At 42.7% G+C, this 17,505-nt stretch overlaps 1 pseudogene; it reads right to left on the bottom strand.

Annotated features, from left to right (window-relative positions):
- Window positions 1-16,678: 16,678 nt before the first annotated feature.
- LOC141113048 (U2 spliceosomal RNA) lies at window positions 16,679-16,841 on the bottom strand (annotated as a pseudogene).
- Between the last annotated feature and the right edge of the window lie 664 nt (window positions 16,842-17,505).

Genomic DNA, 17,505 nt, shown 5'->3' with positions numbered 1-17,505 from the left:
GCACTTCCAAGTGCACTTGTAGTGCAAAGTAGATTTTCCTTTAGTAAATAAACCCCCAAATTAGGCAAATGACACATCTCTGCCACGTCCCAGACTACACGGACCACAAACATTTTAGATGCAGAAAATTATCGGCTGAACCACACAGGTGCTTTTTTTCTTAAATTTTTCCTTTTTTAGATTTTTCTGATTGTACAATTTCCTTTGGATCTACCATCAACTATGCAGTGCAAGGACTTGACTGATTGGATAGTGAGTGAATGTATAGATAGGTGGGTCCTCCTATTCCATAGTTCTTGTAAATCTAAAGGAAATTATACCGAGATTGTATAATTAGATTGCATAGTACATGGCCAGCTTTATACAAGTACATAGAAGGGAGTGGATGGAGACACTCAGCTGTCAAGCCCCGTTCACAACTCTGCTAGCGGAAACTCATATTCCTGCATGCATTTTTTGGGCATTTTTGAGCGTTTTCGCTCGTCACACATAGAGCAGCCCATTTATTTGAATGGACTGACCTACGACAAAGCGCCACGCATGCTCAGAATCAAGCAGAAGTGCGGCACTGGCTATTGAACTTAATTTTTCTCGGCTCGTCGTACGTGTTGTACGTCACCGCGTTCTTGACGTTCAGAATTTCCGAACAACTTTGTGTGACCGTGTGTATGCAAGACAAGTTTGAGCCAACATCCGTCAGAAAAAATCCAATGGATTTTGTTGTCGGAATGTGCGATTGTGTGTACAAGGCATTAGAGCGAGAGCAAAAATTCTAGTGCTAGACCTCCTCTGTAACTCAAAACATGCAACCTGTAGAATTTTTTAAACGTCGTCTATGGAGATTTTTAAGGGTAAAAGTCTGTCGCCATTCCACGAGTGGGCGCAATTTTGAAGCGTGACATGTTTTGTATCAATTTACTTGGTGTAACATCATCTTTCACAATATATATAAAAAAAAATTGGGCTATCTTTACTGTTGTCTTATTTTTTTATTCAAAAAAGTTAATTTAAAAAAAAAAGTGCACTTGTAAGACCGCTGCGCAAGTACGGTGTGACATAAAGTATTGCAACAACCGCCATTTTATTCTCTAGGGTGTTATAAAAAAATATATAATATTTGGGGGTTCCAAGTAATTTTCTATCAAAAAATGATTTGAACTTGTAAACGGTCCTTAAGTGGTTTAAATTGCGCACACTTATGGAATGGCGCCAAACTTCAGTACTTATAAATCTCCATAGGCGACGCTTTAAAAATGTTTACAGGTTATATGTTTAGAGTTACAGAGGAGGTCTAGTGCTAGAATTATTGCTCTTACTCTAACGATTGTGGCGTATGTAACCTGTGTGTATCTGGCTCTGATACTAGCCAGTGCCTCACCAGCCACTGACCTCACCACACGTCCCCGGTCAGCACTGCCACCATACAAGTCTTCCAGTGACCGGCACAGCGCCTTCACACTCCTGGCTCCATGACTGGAAGAGAAGGCCAGGCTTGGCACACTACACCCCGCTCACTCCTCCATGGGGGAGGAAGACACTACAAGTGCCAAGCACTGGCCACCCAGGTGGCACGGCTCTCTGGGGGTGAAAGATAAACCGCCCACCACTGACATCAGCACCTGTGACTGGTGCGCCGGGCTTAATTGTAAATGACAGCAACAAGGACGGGGATCATCTTCCTGTTTGTGTGGCTGTGGTTACATAGTTACATAGTAGGTGAGGTTGAAAAAAGACACAAGTCCATCAAGTCCAACCTATGTGTGTGATTATGTGTCAGTATTACATTGTATATCCCTGTATGTTGCGGTCATTCAGGTGATTATCTAATAGTTTCTTGAAGCTATCAATGCTCCCCACTGAGACCACCGCCTGTGGAAGGGAATTCCACATCCTTGCCGCTCTTACAGTAAAGAACCCTCTACGTAGTTTAAGGTTAAACCTCTTTTCTTCTAATTGTAATGAGTGGCCACGAGTCTTATTAAACTCTCTTCTGCGAAAAAGTTTTATCCCTATTGTGGGGTCACCAGTACAGTATTTGTAAATTGAAATCATATCCCCTCTCAAGCGTCTCTTCTCCAGAGAGAATAAGTTCAGTGCTCGCAACCTTTCCTCATAACTAATATCCTCCAGACCCTTTATTAGCTTTGTTGCCCTTCTTTGTACTCGCTCCATTTCCAGTACATCCTTCCTGAGGACTGGTGCCCAGAACTGGACAGCACATTCCAGGTGCGGCCAGACCAGAGTCTTGTAGAGTGGGAGAATTATCGTTTTATCTCTGGCGTTGATCCCCCTTTTAATGCATGCCAATATTCTGTTTGCTTTGTTAGCAGCAGCTTGGCATTGCATGCCATTGCTGAGCCTATCATCTACTAGGACCCCCAGGTCCTTTTCCATCCTAGATTCCCCCAGAGGTTCTCCCCCCAGTGTATAGATTGCATTCATATTTTTGCCACCCAAATGCATTATTTTACATTTTTCTACATTGAACCTCATTTGCCATGTAGTCGCCCACCCCATTAATTTGTTCAGGTCTTTTTGCAAGGTTTCCACATCCTGCAGAGAAGTTATTGCCCTGCTTAGCTTAGTATCGTCTGCAAATACAGAGATTGAACTGTATATCCCATCCTCTAGGTCGTTTAGGAACAAATTAAATAGGATTGGTCCCAGCACAGAACCCTGGGGAACCCCACTACCCACCCTGACCATTCTGAGTACTCCCCATTTATCACCACCCTCTGAACTCGCCCTTCTAGCCAGTTTTCAATCCATGTACTCACCCTATGGTCCATGCCAACGGACCTTATTTTGTACAGTAAACATTTATGGGGAACTGTGTCAAATGCTTTTGCAAAATCCAGATACACCACGTCTACGGGCCTTCCTTTATCTAGATGGCAACTCACCTCCTCATAGAAGGTTAATAGATTGGTTTGGCAAGAACGATTCTTCATGAATCCATGCTGATTACTGCTAATGATACTGTTCTTATTACTAAAATCTTGTAAAATCTTGTATATAGTCCCTTATCATCCCCTCCAAGAGTTTACATACTATTGATGTTAGGCTAACTGGTCTGTAATTCCCAGGGATGTATTTTGGGCCCTTTTTAAATATTGGTGCTACATTGGCTTTTCTCCAATCAGCTGGTACCATTCCAGTCAGTAGACTATCTGTAAAAATTAGGAACAACGGTCTGGCAATCACTTGACTGAGTTCCCTAAGTACCCTCGGATGCAAGCCATCTGGTCCCGGTGATTTATTAATGGTGATGTGAAAGTATGTCAGTGTATATGTGCTGTGCGGGCTCTGTCCTTCTACAGCAGGTGTGGCTGCGCCCTAGTTGGCAGTGCGCCCTGGGTGGCTGCCTAGTTTGCCTAGTGGTAGCATCGGCCCTGAGTGTATGGTGAGCTTTACAGAGCCCAGGACATACTTTTCTTGTTTTCAGTTGTTCAGTTCTATCCACATAGGCTGTTACCTGATAGCTCAGTTCCTGCACACTCTGCCAAATGAATGATTTATGGCTGTGTATTTAGTGAGAACGGTATTCATTGATTGCATTGGGAAAATGAGCACCTGGTGGTAGTGATCTGTTGGAGTAGGAGGGTAAATGATGCAGGATGTGTGCCAATGAGGTTAGCTGGTAAACTCCTTCCCGTGTCACTGTCACATACCTGGTAGGAGTCTGCTATGATGAGGTTGGCCTCCCTTGTATCTCCAGCCCAAGCCCCACTGAAGGTGGAACAGATGGTGGCTAGGGCCAGGAGGAACACGAGTGCCTGTAAGTGTTGCTTGCAGAACTTGCAGATGGAGTAGTAGGCTCGGTGGCACAGGCAGGACAACAGGCAGTGTTTGAGCCAGGCGAAGAGCAGGAGCAGGGTCTCTAGGATAGCCGGGTTTGGTAACAGGCGGGCAGCGAAGTACAAAGGCATGAGCAGAAGCAAGGTCAAAATGGAAGCCGAGATCAGGAACCGGATCAGGAATGTATCAGAGTCCAGAGGCAGAGTCAGGGTAAGCCGGGTTCAGCAACAGGTATCAGGCAGAGTATAACAGGAATCAGAAGATCAGGACACAGCTGAAGACCAGTCAGCACTGTTTGTGAGTCAGAGCACCCTTTAAATAGGCCGTTAGACGCCAATTGGTGTTAGGGACGTGCTCCTGCACGTGCACGCAGTCCGTTGCGCACACGCATGCGCATCAGCTCCCTGGAAGTCCGCTGTTGCCCATGGGCGCGCGCATGCGCATGTGTGTGCGCCAGAGCAGTTCTCTTACACCTCTGTTGCCCGTGAGTGCGCGCATGCGCACGTGTTTGTGCACCAGAGCAGTTCTCTTACAGTCACATTCCAAGGTCTGTCCAAGAAGTATTGAATACGTTTTTGTATACAGCCAGCTGGACACAGAGGTAAGGTGTATGAAAGATAAATAGAAAGCTTTTTTATTTCTGCAAAAGAAGTACATTAATAGTATATTGGTACAAAGGGGGGCTGGAATTTAGAAAAAAAAAAGGTGAACTTATCTTTTAACTCAAACAGACGGAAATTGAAAGGAAGACTAGGCGGAGATGGAATCACCCAAGACCTACGTGTGATAGCACAGCGTGGAGGGCACATTATGACAGTTGAGTCTGTCAAATTATGATAATATACTGAAATAAATCTGAGGTGCCAATTGAAATAAATTCTGAGATTGGAATAACTTTTAAACTAATTATTATCCGAAAGTGGTTACGGATACCCTCTATTTATTCCATATATGTATTAACTAGTTTACTCCTATTAGCTAGTCTATCAAAACTCTGTTGATAAGGTAGGTTAGCTATGAAAACAAACACACTGCTTAATAAAACAACGTCTTATTTATTTCCCAAGAAAATAGGAAAATGCTAACATGAAGATACTAAAGGAAGATATTACAAAGCATATAAAAATAGAACATATAACACAAGAACATCAAAGATACTTATCGCACGGTCTCCTCATCTGGGCTCAAGATGATAGAGAGAGAGCCATAAGGCTCAAAAATGGTAGAGCCATCAAAAGCTCTCCTTTGTGCCCTTTTTAAACTTCATCCATACACCGTCCAGACCCAACCTCATTGCCTGCCCATTTTGGTTTCTAACAAATTAAAGTAGTTCCGGGCAGTCCGTCTCAATATATTATATTTCTGTCTGTCCTGCTGTATTGGCCGCTAGGGGCAGCATTCGTTCATGTATCATTGCTATGTGACCTGGGTCGTTCAGTCTTAGCTGGCCCTTTGATCTTCTGTAGCAGGACATTCATCAATCATCTTGTCAGCTATGGTCCTTTTCAAGCTTGCTTGCAGAGGGCTAATCAAGGATTTCCATGTTATCACACCAGACGGACAGGAGCCAAGCTTTTGTTCATCCTTGCTTTTTTCAGATGAATATTCTGATATGCTACAAAGCTTTGATGTGCAACTTGTTACATTCCAAACAGCCCCCAAGGATGCAAAGGTCTGGTATAGCCATCGTTCATATTACAAACGCCCCTTGTATCATGAACTAAAACATGTTGCCTTCCAACATATGCAGTGCATTCTAGCACATTATGGCATAAACCACCCAGGGGGCCCATTTCTTTAAAAAATATATAAAATCAAAATCAGTTTGTAATGAGACTTTTAAGTGCTTTAAAGGTCACATACCAAACGAATTTTGTTAAAAAAAAACCAAGAGTTCAATACTGATTTAAAGTAGAGACAGACCCTCCAAATGAGGGACAGTTGGGGTCTAAGGTAATGGTGACCATTGTCACTAGGACTGAAGGAAATCCAAAATTGAGAATGGGCAGAAGAAGAGAGATAAAAGAGTCATCCTGTTTCAGTGACAACGGGGGATTTTCTTTTACTTATTGTTGTGTTTTGAGACAGGAAGTAAAAACAAATCTCCCCGAAGCACCCTCTAGTGTAGAGTGCTAGTATGTACATAGGTTTTTCTGTAGTTTAGGTACAGTGTTTGGTTTGGCTGGCCGCTAAGCCTGTGTGTTTTGACAATTTGGGTCAGGGTGAGTAATCCATGGAGGCTGGAATGACTCATCAGGCAGTATCTATGATACCTCCCCCTACTTGCTGGAACTTTACAGAAACATCCAGAAGAATGGGATGTTAGGAGGAGCTGCCTGGTGTATTGATGGGGGCCCCAACCAATCCCAGGCCAAATGGGCTGGCAGGGGGAGGGACCTCTTAAATACTCTGGGTCAGGCCAGCAGGGGCAGAGGAGTTCAGGTGGAAGCTGAAGATGGAGTGCTGAGGAGGCTGTCTATGGGTCCTTTAGGGGAAACTCCCTAGTCTGGGGGGGAGTGACCTTGGGCCTGCTCGGGTGCAGGAGGGATCATCAGACAACACAAGGAGGAATCCTGTCCGATGGCATGGAAGCAGGTGTGAGGACAGCAGGAGCCAGCAAGCATGTCCGAGAGATCTCCAGGGAGAAGACCAGATGGCTGATGAGTGGGACAGTCGGGAAGGACTGAGAGGCAGCCTGAGAGGACAGAGGAGTGGCAGTCTGAGATGGTTGTAGAGTCAGTCAGGGAGGACTGTGGGAAAATAGCCAGGAGGGTTAGTGAAGTAGGCAGCTGCAGCCAGATGGGCTGGCAGTGCCTGAAGAGATGGTGCTGGGATCGGTAGCCGCAGGAGGGTAGCTGGACATGGGGACTTCTCTACACACCAAAGGGGCCCACGGTCCCTGCTTGTAAAGTGCTGTTACTGGATCTGGCTGAGTGCTTTGTCAGATCCCCTAAGTGTTCCAGCTGTGCCTGAGTGTTCTGCAAGCAAGATTTGTGCAGGAGGCCGAACAGGAGTGTATATTTGGACTGTATATAGTTGTGTCCCTGAAGAGTTCTTTTGCTGAAAAGTCAAGTGGGCATCCCATAATACCCGTCTCCCTATCCAAGTTGAATATGCCTAATAAACAAAATAAAAAACAAAGTTGCTGGACTGTTTCCTGACTCAAGTGTGCTGTGGAAAATTCGGTGTGCCCGGCTGTACAGGGTGGGGGCCCCTATTCACCAGCGGCTCCTACGGGGGTAGGGCTACATCCCTAAAAGGACACCAAACAAAAAAACACACCTTGTCAAGGTTTTTAACCATTCCCTACTATCCATTCCCCCCAAAAAAAGTGTTGGCTTTGGAAACACTTTTTACACCTTTGCCAGTTTAGCAGGATATTATTTGATCACTGCCAACACCAGGAGCTGGTAAGTATCACAAACTCGACCCCACATCCCCCTTTTGTTACCATTATTACAAAGACAGGTATTGTGGAGGAGGCCATTGCCCATCAGCCACAAGGCTAGTGTGAGTCACACATGTGCATCAATATGTTTGTCATACGATCCCTTCCTTCACCTTCCAAATCCAGGTGGATAAATGTGACCTTTGATAATCAGAAGCAACCTATACACAGATCAAATGTTTGGTAGATAATTGGCTTGCATATGGTCTGCTTAACATACAGACTATACAATGGATAACACAGTATAACCTACAGTATGTTTTCATTGACAGCTCTTCCCTAATATAGAGTCCTCTAGATGGAGCTGCTAGCCTACGTGTCCACTGTGTCTTAGCACCTATTTGAATTATGGCTCTACCTGTGTTCTTTTCAGCAGATAATATTTCAAACGTGTAAACAACAGTAAAAATTGTATATTTTAGGTATAAGACCTCATCTAGTACAGTTTCTGATGCAATTTATATTGCTCCCCTGAATAGGACTGTGGATCTGCTGCCGTGGAGAAGTCGTAATATTTCTTTTATTGTAACATTATTCCTCACCCATAAAATACACTTGCGGAAAAGTGTTCCCTCGCATGTAGACGAGACTCATGCATAATGCATCAGCATCAATTTAAAGCTACACGACATCATAGCCATAAGGAAAAAAAGAAGATCATTTTTCTCATTTTAAGGAAAGTAGTGTCTGTATTTTAACAAAGCTGTATTATTTATTATTTGCCCAGACATGATAAGAAAAGATGGAGGCTCATCAAAGTAAAGGGCAATTCTTTGTAAAGCTCAGTAATCACTATTGGAGTTAGGTAAAGACTGTAGAGATTATAGATATCCCTGGGCCCTTCCAACTGAGGACATCAAAGGGTCCCATGTCACAATTCATGAATGAGGTGATCACAGGTTTTTACTACTTTAAATTACCATTTCATTTAAAGCGGTTGTAAACCTCTGAAATGAAAAATGATCAAAGCCCATTCCTCTATAGTGTGTACTTGCCTCAATCTAAAGGACCTTATGTGATTTTTTGTCTCCCCTTTATCACTCTTCTGACAGTTTATGCTGACACTAAGCAATTGCAGGAAATGTCCTCTCCAGCACACCGCAGGTGATTGGCAGCCTCAGCTGTGCATGTTTTCCTATGAGACTGTGTAGAGGGGGGGGTGTCCTTTCCCTCCACCCAGATCCCAGATTACACTCAGGTCCCTGCAGTGCATGACATCAGATCCCTGCCCCTGCCTTCTGAAGTTAAGACATTATGTGAAAAGTGTGGACTTTCTTGAATGGATATTGAGAAGAGAAGACTGCAGATAAATAGGTACAACTTATGTAGGAGGATTTGTTTCATCTCTGTGTATCACCTAAAGATGGACACTTCACTGGGTATATGTAAGGGTTTACAATCACTTTAACTCTAATTAAAAACATGATACTTGTGTCAGACCTAATATGTATCAACAGCCCAAACATTTTTGCATTTGCTTAAATTTGGGAAGGGATAGAACCCTTGTCAGGCTTTTAATGCTGCATCTGCCCCCACTAAGAAGATTTCCTAATTGTCCACCAAAGCAGAAAATAATGGGAAACCAAAATTTTACCGTTATCTCCAATACACAAATTGAAGGTGTAGCACTCCTCCTCTTGGGGTGGTGCAGATTGACCCCTCTTCCACGTGGACTCCTGGGGCATGGGAAACCTCCTCAATAATTCTCAAAAAATGCAAATTTTTGCCCCCTTACGGCTTCCCGGATGTTCTATGAGGCATTGCAATGCAGATTCGCCACACTATGAGGGTAACACCTCACAGGAGATGGAAAAAGTAGAGCTCCAGAACACACGGCTGCTCAGGTCGCCATCTTGGCCACGTCCCGGGGGATGACCCCTTAGCAGTGTGGTGGGTCAACCCTTGCAATTATTTGCAGGTATTAGGGAAGCCTTGATAAGAATAGTTACAATACTACCCTTACAATGAACTTAAAGGATCATTGGTGTCATGCTATTGGCTCTGCCAACTGGTGATGAACCTGAAACTATAAGGGCACCAGAAACGGGGGATCATTTAGCCCCAGCTCAAAGAACCCATAACAACCTCCAGAGGAAACCTAGGGTTCCCCAGAACCCTGATTAAGAATGTCTGCTCTAAACATACATCCTCTCAGGGCAAAAGCCCAGGAGGTAGAGAAAACTCTGGAAAGATGGTCCAAATATTTGCATCTTCCCTATATCATACTTCTGAACAAGGACCTCAGGTATTGATTGGGCCAGCTACATATTTAAATCTCAGTGATTTTTCTTCCCACTTTAGTTAATGGGCCCTTCTTTACAATAAAAGGCAGAAGCAATCAACCAAAAGATAAGGAATAGAGGGTGCACCAGCCAAGAGCATTACGTTTGCAACAATTTATTATCAAAAAGAAAATGTGTTTATACTTGCAAACAATGACATGAATCAAGTATAGTACAGTCGAAGAGGTGCTCTGCCCAACCTGGTCTGCAGCACAACAAGTCCCAAATGTAAGATTAAAGTCTAAAAGAGCTGACGCTTTTCGAGGGGAATTCCCTCTTCTTCAGGTCACTCAATGAAATTGGAGGAGAAGCGGTTTAAACTTAAGCTGCTTAGGGGGGTTTTCACTATCAGGGAAGGTAGTGATGTGGAACTTACTTCCACAATCGGTGGTGTCAGCGGGAAGTATTGATAGTTTCAAAAACTTCTAGACGGACATCTTAGCAAGTACATTATACAGGGGTATGGGATATGATTTTTGACATGAGCCCACACACACTCACACAGGTTTGACTGGATGAACTGGTGTTTTTATTCAACATTACTAACTATGTAACATCTTTAACCCCTTCCCACCCAGCCTATTGTAATATGACAGCTGGGCAGGAGCCCTATTATCCTGGGAGGACGACCTCCCAGGATCAGGCCTCGTGTGCTCCACAGGGGGGCGCTGTGGCGTGACCTGTCACCCGCTGTGTCCACCGGACAAACACAATGACAGACCACTGTACCAGCCCACTGCCAGTATCATGTGATCACTGTGGCCAATCAGAGCAGATCACATAGCAGTTGTACACAATAAATGGCTTTGTTTCATGCCCTTCATGTGTACTATTGTGATGAGCTCTGGGATCACATGGTGATCACATGGTACAACCAAGCAAAGCCCATCTGTACCATGTGATTACCTATTGCCAATCATAGCTAATCACAATAGTAAACACTGAATAAATAGTTTTCATTCAGAAAAAAAAAAATGGTTGCTTATAACTGTAAAATTCATAAGCAATCATAATGTGAAAAAGAAAAAAAAAAATCCTGATCACCTCCAGAGAGTAGTACAGTGCTACTATGATAACACTATATTGCTCTGGTCACTGTATGTAAAAGAAACAAATGTAAAAAGAGAAAAAGAATATAAAAAAAAAAAAAAAAAAAATATATATATATATATATATATATATATATATATATATATATATATATATATATATATATATATATATATATTCATTTTTTTCTTACATACTGTCAACAGTCAGTGTCCCTGATCACTGCCATACCAGTTATATAATGACGCTGTACTGCACTGGTAACGTTATGCAGAAATGTTTTTAAAGATTGTGAAAAAACTTTTTATTATAATTATTTCATTTTCCAAAAAATTGAAACAAAAAATTACAATTTCAAAATACTCACCATGCCTCTTACTAGATACCTAGGGTTGCCTACTTTTCAAAAAGAGATTATTTGGGGCATATTTGTACTGTCCTGACATTTTTATACAGTACATCAGGATTGATCAATTTTCAGTTTTATACAGATTTATACAGTTTATAGACTCTTTAACTTTCCTACAGACTAAATAATATACACTGATTTGAGTTATTTTCACCAAAGAAATGTATCAGAATACATTTTGGCCTAAATTTATGAAAAAGAACATTTATTTGCAAAATATATAACATAAACATATAAAACCACATTTTTTTTCAAAACTTTTGGTAGTTTTTTTGTTTATTTAGCAAAAAATAATACATTCAATGGTGTTTAAATACCACCAAAAAACAGCTCTATTGGTGTGAAAAAAATGATAAAAATGACATATGAGTACAGTGTTGCATAATTGTCATTCAAAATGTGACAGCACTGGAAAATGAAAATTGACCTGGGCAGGAAGGGGTTAAAAGTGTCCAGTATTGCAGTGGTTAAAGAATAAGTTCACTTTTACAAAAAAAAAAAAAATTTTCCCAGGTAAAAAATGGGGGCGGTGCATTTGTAACATGTTACACCACTTTAACATTACAAAATATGCTCAGTCGAATGTGACTAATACTATTAGATTTCGGTGACTGCTTATTTGCAAAATAAGAAAGTCGAGCACCAGCCACTCACTTGTTGACTACAGTACTTTTATTTAATTGAAAATACATTCTGAGCGCAATCGCCTAGCTATCTTTTGAAAAGCAGCAGAGCAAATGAAAGGCTATTCACAGCTTAGTACTAAATTGTGGTTTAGAGCCCCAACATTTCAGGCTCTAGCTTTTAAACATGCTGGCTATAGGTGATCAAGATGAAGATATGATGAGATATTATTATGATTATAATGATGATGATGATTATTATTATTATTATTATTATATACAGGGTGATCCAGAATTATATTAATTTTTTTTTTCACTTATTATTATTTTTTTTCAATCGAAGTTTTTTATTAGTTTTTTTATTCTTATTACACATTAATATAATACACATAAAGAAAAAAAAGATAAAACCCTCTTAAAATATCTTGGCATTATTAACAAACACAGTTTTAGCACACAAACATAAATATATTTTTTCACAGCAGTAATTATGAAGCTAAATATATCAAAGAGCAGTTAGAAAGAATTGTCAAACCACCGACTGTGTGAACGGACTGCGTACTATATTTACACTCATACTTCAACTTCTTAATTTAGCAAAAAGTTGGACTTTGAACAATGCCTCCCAGCTATAATACATTTGTTCTGCATGCAAATCATATAATTTTCAGCGTCTTAAAACTGTAGAATTTACGCAACCTATTTTAGTATTCTTTAGTCTCTAACAAGTATAAATGGGAATTGAGGAATAATCAGTAATGGTTATCGGCCTTCCTATTTAAAAACAATAATGATGCTCACTCATCCTGAACAAGGCCTTTAATTAATCATTGTAGTTATTCAGGTTGAAATCCCAGTGTTAGTCTCAGTGAAGCGAAGCCGCAATATAAACTCTGGCTAAAATGCTTTTCTGCTTTATTCAAAATAATAGAAAAGCATGTCATTTTTTTTCTGACTGCATTGCTTTTATATTGATGAACTTTACAGTGGTAATTGCAGGTTTCTCTAAAATGTATATTTGCTTAATATGATATTATACAGGAAATTACTTAATCATCATCATTTTCTGTTTGCATTTGGGGGTTGTGTGCCAGTAGATGAGGCAGTCCAACCCAGGTTTGACTTTGTTGGATATTGATTCTAACTCTTATGCCCTGTACACACGGTCGGATTTTCCGATGGAAAATATGTGATAGGACCTTGTTGTCGGAAATTCTGACCGTGTGTAGGCTCCATCACACATTTTCCATCGGATTTTCCGACACACAAAGTTTGAGAGCAGGATATAAAATTTTCCGACAACAAAATCTGTTGTCGGAAATTCCGATCGTGTGTACACAAATCCGATGGACAAAGTGCCACGCATGCTCAGAATAAATAAAGAGATGAAAGCTATTGGCCACTGCCCCGTTTATAGTCCCGACGTACGTGTTTTACGTCACCACGTTTAGAACGATCGGATTTTCCAACAACTTTGTGTGACCGTGTGTATGCAAGACAAGTTTGAGCCAACATCCATCTGAAAAAATCCTAGGATTTCATTGTCGGAATGTCCGAACAAAGTCCGACCGTGTGTACGGGGCATGAGAGTATTCTGAGACAGGTCAGTATGGTGGTATCTTTTCAGCACATTCTGGATCTCAATCAGGGTTTGCTCCCTGTTGAAGATACTTTAATGGAAGATTGGAAAGTGACGTCCACCTAAAGTGACCAACTGCTTTGCACATATACATGTACACCCCCGGAGGGGCCACTGATAATATGCCCAGGTCTCCTTTGCTAGTACAGGGGCTGCCTGCCATGGACACAGTTCCATGCACACCAACAATACAGGCTCAGTCTGGGGAAGCCCCGGAAACAGGAGAGGGGTTTGGGGGTTTAGGATACTCCAAAACAATCAGTAGAAGGACAAATTTCTGACACAAATCCTTTTAGCTGTAGACACACATGAAACCCAGGTCTTACTCACAATGTGCCAGGAGCTGACTGCCACCCAGCTTCCACTGGTAGTTCCTCAGTGAGGGAGAGAAAATATCCCTCTCCAGACCAGGAGTTTAGGACAGTGCCCTCCAGCAAAAATAATTTTAGTAATCTTCTCCAGGCGCTCAGCACTTGCTATGGCCCAGACTGCAATCATTGTCCTAGTATAGCAACCTCCCAGGGGCAGCAGCCCCTGGAGAACTGGAATCCTCCCTGGAGAGAAAAGAACACTTTGGAGAGGCCTCTCAAACATCTATCACCTCCCCAGCCTCCTTCCAGGGATTGGATAGGGCATAATAAATATTCATTCTGAACATTCGACTCTCCCTGTCCTATATTCTCAAAGCTTCTTCCAAAAGCAGGTAGTAGAAATCAAAAGCTCAGCAAGAAAACCCAGACCAGACAAAAACAATAGATTACTGCTCTACTGACTGCAGTGAAGCCAAAAACTAAATTTAACCTAGCAGTCCAACTAGAGGAGGGCACTACACCTACTTTTTCAAATTCAACTTTTTCCCTTCCTAGCAGCACATATTAACCTTTCATTGCTTCTCCATCACTCCATAAAAGTACCTAGTACTTTCAGAATGGGGAGCATATGACTCATTCCCCTTTCTCCCACCTCATAGTGTTGGTCCTTGGCCGCTCAGAAACCCAGCACTCTCACATGGTGGTTGGGAAAGAGTCTTAAGCAGAATGTGAACCCCCAAATCACAATTCTGCACTTGCACAGAAATTCATCTCTTCATTACCAGCAGCCAATGAAAGCACCTGGATAGCAAGATTAAGGTTAATGGGAGAGTGGATGATGACATCTGCTTAAAGTAACCAGTTGCTTTACCTATATTATGCAAAACAACAGGTTCAGTCAACTTTTTCCCCTCCCAACAGCACATATTCATCTTTCATTGTTTCTCCCTCACTTCATGAAGCCCCCAGCAGCAAAAAAAAGTACCTAACACTATCAGAATGGGGAGCATGTGACTCACTTCCCTTCCTCCCATCTCACAGTGCTGGTTCATGGCCACTCAAAAACCCAGCACTGTCACATGGTGGTGGGGAAAGAGTCTTCAGCACTGTGTAAGTCACAGCTTACACAGAGATTCATCTTTTCATTACAAGCATGAGGGCGGGCCTACTTTCCCTGCACGTGGGGGTACCGAAAGAATGGGGTTCCACCTTGCACTAAGCACAGACGTCATGAGTGCACTTAATTAACTCCTTCAACTCTCCTGTACCATGCGGCTAGGTTCTTGTGGTCTCCATACTGCGGGTTAAGTCCTCATTAGTTTTGGGGGAACTGACTGCCAGGGAGGGAACCAGAGAACCAACCCCCTCGGAGGACCTGTTTCCCAAGTCTGGTACCACCACTCGATGTGTGGCTGCTATTACATTACCACCAGTTCATGGTTACGCGTAGCAACTACAACTCCTTTGTTGAGTTAACCCTCCATAGTGGCCTTCCGTTCTTTTCTATTCAGCCCTGTGTGTGTACCCCTCCCCTACCCCTCACCTCCAGGCCCTACCTGTTCTTCTAGATATGCCATTTTCCACCAAGCACCCCTTTATAAATAACTTTAGACCAGGCTTTTGAACGGCTAACAGTTTTACTCAATTTGCTGCAAAAATACACACCAAGTTCACACAGTTCTCCTCTAACTAATCAGTCTCAGACTGCCCAGGCATACCTTTCCAAGTCGTAGTCCATAACAGCGTAGTCCATAACAGGTAGGGTCCTTGAGAGGGGGATTCTCATGTGGGGAGCTCATGGGTTGCTGTTTGTTACATCTTCACAGGCAGACTTCTCTCCAATTTCCCGTGCAGTACAAGCTTCCATTCTTGAGCCCAGCCTTCCTCCTATTTATATGTACCACAGGGTGGTGGGCAGAACCCAGAAAAAACCCAGGAAAATACAGAACGTGCATTAACCCTTCCCCACCCGGATAGCCCAGCAATGTAATTGGCACATGTCTACAAGCAGCCAATGAGAGCAGCCGGGAAATGTGTGGATGGGGGAACTAAATTATTTCTTTCAATCAGCCCACTGGCTAATCGAAAAAAAAAAGAATAATCTATGGCCAACTTTAGAAGCTGGCCAGAATAAATTCAGAAGTTTTGAAAACTGATCTTAAATGCAAGTTTTCGAACATGCAGCGGTGCGTAAAAACAAAGCACCTATACAAAAAGTGCATGCGAAAAATACACACACAAAAAGAAGTGCACTTAAGGGTGCATCTCTAGTCCACGTCCTAAAGGAGAGGGACTCTACCTTGACACCCAGAGCATAAGGCTCCTGACAGGGGTGAGTCTCAGCATGGTCCACCTAGCCAAAAGGTCAGGCACACCCCTCTTTTCCTGGTTAGCCAAGCTGACCACTGATTACTAAGTGAGGGGCTCTCCTGAAGACACCCCACCCCCTAATTCAGGGGAGGAAGGAACCTGATGGCCACACATCCTCCCCCTAGACTTAAGGGAAGGCCCCACACCCTCCATCCTAGTGAGAAAAAGAAACACAGACAAAAGTGCAGGTGACCAAACTGTGAGAAAAATAAATTAAATAATGCCAGTGTAGGTGCCAGGTCCTGCAGGATGGTGGCAAAAATTGCCTGGACTTAGTCAAAAGGCCTAGCCAAAAGATGTGCTGTGTAGAAAATGCTTAGATGACGTGGCCTCGTGCTCATTCTCACAGAGGGTTTTTGGGGCCCATGTGAAGAGCCTCCCTGGGCGACCAAATCCCAGGGGGCATTGATGCTGGGGGCTCTCTGCCTTTCCAGCCCATGGCCAGCCCAGGTAAACCCATCCAAATCAGGAGGCACTGGGCCCCTCTAGTTCTTCTGTGGGAATTACTCCCATGCAGGGGCGGATCCAGGGGGGGGGCAACAGGGCAATTGCCCCCCCCGAAGCACATACTCACTGACACTCTGAATGTTATTGTATATATCCTGCCACAGCGCCGCTCCGGCCGCTGTGCCGGGCCGAGTCTCTCTCTCTCTCTCATGAGAGAGACTCGCGTGTGGTACGGGCGGCGGCGGTCAATAACACTGAAGGAAGGAGGTGGGTGTGCCCCACATCCTGTGGACACCCCAATTTTTGTTCCAGCCAGTCAAACCTTCAGACCCCATCATATCAGCAGAGATACTATACAGCCAGCCATTCCCATCAAAAGGCCAGAATAGCGGTGCAGCACCCCTGCTGAACACTGATAAGAACAGATACTACACTTGATCCTAGCCTAAAGGCCATGAAGCATTTGTACACTCGAGAAAACTGTTATGGTGGTGGTGGAATTATGATGCTTGGTAATGGCATAGGGGAGGGTAGTGACAATAGCTGTTTAGCCTACGAAGTCCAAAAGGGTCTGAAATGCAGTAACACATATGCATGCAATATAAACACGTATATACTGTACAGCAAAGAAATACATCCAAACACAATCATACATTTCAGAGCCAACTTCCCAGAGTAATGTTTCCATGCATCAGTGAATAACAGCTCTATTTAATAAAAGAAACGTAGCTTTGACATTTTCCGACTGTAAATTATTTTCATTACACTTGTTCTTTGTATACGCTGGTCACTAGGAAATGCTATAGTGTTTGATTTCAGCTTAATTTGATTCCTCATTGCTGACTCTGCAGAGAGAAACACATTTATTCACAAATAAGTTGGCAGAGGTCTCCAAGCGAAACACTAGTGAATACTTCTGTCACATAGAGAAAACATAATCTTTATTGATTTGGAGACTAGGTATTGTAATGTCCAGCTATTTACTAGATTTTCTAAAATTGATTTTATATTTTTAATGTCTTTATAATAGAGTTTGAACTCTGGCCTGGCAAATAAATAGGCAGCAGGAATGTATATGTGAGCGGTTTTACCTGCCAGAATATTGGTAATATGGGCAAGTCAACCAGT

The sequence above is a fragment of the Aquarana catesbeiana genome, linkage group LG11 (assembly GCF_042186555.1).
Source record: "Aquarana catesbeiana isolate 2022-GZ linkage group LG11, ASM4218655v1, whole genome shotgun sequence".
In the NCBI taxonomy this organism is placed as follows: domain Eukaryota; kingdom Metazoa; phylum Chordata; class Amphibia; order Anura; family Ranidae; genus Aquarana; species Aquarana catesbeiana.
The sequence above is the reverse complement of the archived record's forward strand: the minus strand, read 5'-3'. Positions and strand labels throughout refer to the sequence as shown.